At 43.6% G+C, this 3,800-nt stretch overlaps 1 pseudogene across 1 annotated transcript; it reads left to right on the forward strand.

Annotated features, from left to right (window-relative positions):
- Positions 1–650: 650 nt before the first annotated feature.
- On the forward strand, positions 651–1,950 carry LOC308525880 (elongation factor 1-gamma-like; annotated as a pseudogene). The gene has a single exon. The product of its transcript is annotated as an elongation factor 1-gamma-like (transcript).
- Positions 1,951–3,800: the final 1,850 nt, after the last annotated feature.

The raw sequence follows: 3,800 nt of genomic DNA on the forward strand, positions 1-3,800 counted from the left end.
TGCGTGGACATGTGCGGAGTGTCTGTATTTATGAGTGAGGGACAGTTATACTCCACAGGATTGTTGGGGACTGACGGGCCAGGCTCCCCTGGCTGGGCAGCCTCTACTACTGCTGAAATCTCTCCTGGCAGCTGGCTCTGTCACAGATACCCCACAATCTTAAAGGGGAGAACAGCTGTGATCGGAAGCCCAACCTTACCTTTAACCGATGAGACCTTGGATACCTCCTGGGACCCTACAACCACAATGCCCAGGGACCAGCTCCCTCAGCTACAAACCCACAAACACTGAGACAAGGTGGCGGCCAAATACCCAGTTGGGTCCTGCACCTTCTCACAGAGAAGATAGAAGGAACAGCTGAATCAAATAACACCCACCCATAACTGGCAAATTAAACACAGCTGGTGAGGCAATCTGTGAACAGAAAGTTCAAAGATCACCTGGAGAGAGACAATGCAGGAGAGAGCAAGCTGCATTACCAGACACCCTGGGAGGAGTGAACATGGGGAGACAAAGAAACAGCCCCCATAGGTAAGAAAAGGAGGAATCACTGGAAAAGGAAATAGATGAAATGGAGGCAAGCAATTTGTCAGAAAAAGAATTCAGAGTGACAGAATCCCATCTGCTTTCTCTGCAGAATCACCATCACCATGGCAGCTGGGACTCTGTACACATATCCTGAAAACTGGAGAGCCTTCAAGGCCCTCATCACCATGCAGTAAGCGGGGCTCAGGTCCACATACTCTCTGCACCACACCACTTCCACTTTGGCCAAACCAACCACACTCCTGAATTTCTCTGCAAGTTTCCTGCAGGCAAGGTTCCATCATTTGAAGGTGATGATGATTCTTTTTATTTGAGAGCAATGCCATTGCCTAATATGTGAGCCATGAGGACATGTGGGGAAGTAGTCCAGAAGCAGCAGCCCAGGTGGTGTAATGGGTGAGCTTTGCTGATAATGACATAGTGCCCCCAGCCAGTACCTGGGTGTTCCCCACCTTGGGCATCATGCACTACAACAAACAGGCCACAGAGGACATGAGGCAAATACTAGCACTGCTGGATGTTCACTTGAAGACAAGGACCTTTCTGGTGGGCAAACGTGTGACACTGGCTGACATCACAGTTGTCTGCACCCTACTGTGACTCTATAAGCATGTCTTGGAGCCATCTTTCTGCCAGGCTTTCCCCAACACCAACTACTGGTTCCTCACCTGCATTAACCAGCCCCAGTTCTGCACTGTCTTGGGGGAGGTGAAACTCTGTGAGAAGATGGCCCAGCTTGATGCTAAAAAGTTTTCACAGAGCCAGCCTAAAAGGGACAACCCTCAGAAGGAGAAAGGACTTTGGGAGGAGAAGCCAAAGCCCCAGGCCAACCAGAAAGAGGAGAAAAAGGCCACCGCGCCTGCTCCCAAGGAGGAGTTGGACAAGTGTGAGCAGGCACTGGCGGGAGAGCCAATGGCCAAGGAACACTTTACTCACCTGCCCAAGAGTACCTTTGTGTTTGATGAATTCAAGTGCAAGTACTCCAATGAGGACACGCTGTCAGTGGTGCTGCCATACTTTTTGGAGCACTTTGGTAAGAACAGCTGGTCCCTGAGGTACTCCGAGTACCACTTCCCTGAAGATCACACCCAGACCTTCATGAATTGCAACCTCATCACTGGAATTTTCTAACGGTTGGACAAGCTAAGGAAAAATGCCTTTGCCAGTATCATCCTCTTTGAAACCAACAACAGCAGTTCCATTTCTGGAGTCTGGGTCTTCCAAGGCCATAAGCTTGCCTTTCTGCTGAGTCCAGACTGGTAGGTGGACTATGAATCATACACGTGGCAAAAGCTGGATCCCGGCAGCGCAGAGACACAGACATTAGTGCGAGAGTACTTTTGCTGGGAGGGGGCCTCCCAACACATGGGTAAAGCCTTCAATCAGGGCAAGATATTCAAGTGAACATCTCTTGCCATCGCCTAGCTGCCTGTACCTGTCCTCCAGGGAGCTGGGGGTAATTAAAGGAAACTGAACATCAAAAAAAAAAATTCGGAGCAATGGTCATAAGGATGCTGAAAAAGATGAAAAACATATTCAATAATATGTGTAAAAATCAAGAGGAAATGAAGAATGGAGAAGAAATTAAAAATGACATTGCTGCATTAAAGAGCACAATAGAAAGTATCAACGGTAGACTAGAAGAAGTGGAAGACCACATCAGTGAAATAGAAGACAAGGTAGGAAAAAAACACCCAGCAGAGCAGCAACTGTAAAACAACTTAAAAAACAGAGGAGCACCTAAGGAAACTTTGGGGCAACACAAAATGAAATAACATCTGCATAATAGAGGTGTCAGAAGGAGAGGAAGCTGAGCAAGAAATAGAAAACCTATGTGAAGAAATTATGACAGAAAACTTCCCTGATATTCGGGGGGGAAACATCACACAAGTCCAAGAAGCTCACAGAGTCCCAAACAAGATGAACCCAAAAAGGCCAACACCAAGACACATTATAATTACATTGGCAAACAACAATGACAAAGTAAGAATCTTAAAGGCTGCCAGAGAGACACACAAAGTTACGTACAAGGGATCTCCCATCAGACTATCAACTGATTTCTCAACAGAAACACATCAGGCCAGAAGGGAATGGGATGGAATATACAAAGTCATGCAAAGCAATGGTCAGAATCCAAGAATACTGTACCCAGCAAGGCTATTAATCAAACTTGAGAGTGAAATCAGGAGCTTCACAGACAAAAAAATGACTAAAGAAGTTTATTACCACCAAACCAGCAATGCAAGAAATGTGAAAAGGACTGCTGTAAAAAGAAGAAATAGGCAGGGAAGAAGGAACACAGGCGTAAAGAATAAAAATGGTGACAAACAAGTACCTCTCAATAATACCTTTAAATGTAAATGGATTAAATGCCCCAATCAAAATACATAGGGTAGCTGAATGAATAAGAAAACATGACCCATATATCTGCTGTCTACAGGAGACCCAGCTCAGAAAAAAAGGACTCCCACAGACTGATGGTGAAGGGATGGAAAAGGTTTTTAAGGAGAATGGAAATGAAAAAAAAATAAAATAAAAAGCGGGGATGGCAATACTTATATCTGACAAATTAGACCTCAAAATGAAGGCTATAACAAGAGGTAAGAAAAGCCACTCCATAATACTAATGGGAGCAATTTAAGAAGAAGATATAACTCTGGTAATTATATATTCACCCAATACAGGAGCACCCAAATATATAAAAAATATTCTAGAAGATATCAAGGGAGAGATTGACAGCAATACAGTCATAGTAGGGAACTTTAATATCCGACTAACACCACTGGATAGATCCTTTAAACAAAAAATCAGCAAAGAAACATCAATCCTAAATGACTCACTAGATTAGATGGACTTCATTGACATCTTCAGAACATTTCACCCCAAAGCCACAGAATATACATTCTTCTCAAGTGCACATGGTCATTTTCAAAGATAGACCACATATTGGGGCACAGGCAAAGTCTCAACAAATTCAAGAAGACAGAATCACATTAAGCATCTTCTCAGATTACAATGGTATAAAATTAGAAATCAACTACAATAAAAACAATGGAAAAAATCAAACACCTGGATGCTAAATAGCATGCTATTAAGCAATGATTAGGTTACCAAAGAGATTAAAGAAGAAATAAAAAGCATCATGGCAACAAACGACTATGAAAACAAAACAATCCAAAATCTATGGGACACAGTGAAAGCAGTCTTGAGAGGGAAGTATATAGTTCTACAGGCCTACCTCAAAACACAAGAAA

This window comes from Myotis nattereri (genome assembly GCF_964212035.1).
Source record: "Myotis nattereri genome assembly, chromosome: 1".
Lineage (NCBI taxonomy): Eukaryota > Metazoa > Chordata > Mammalia > Chiroptera > Vespertilionidae > Myotis > Myotis nattereri.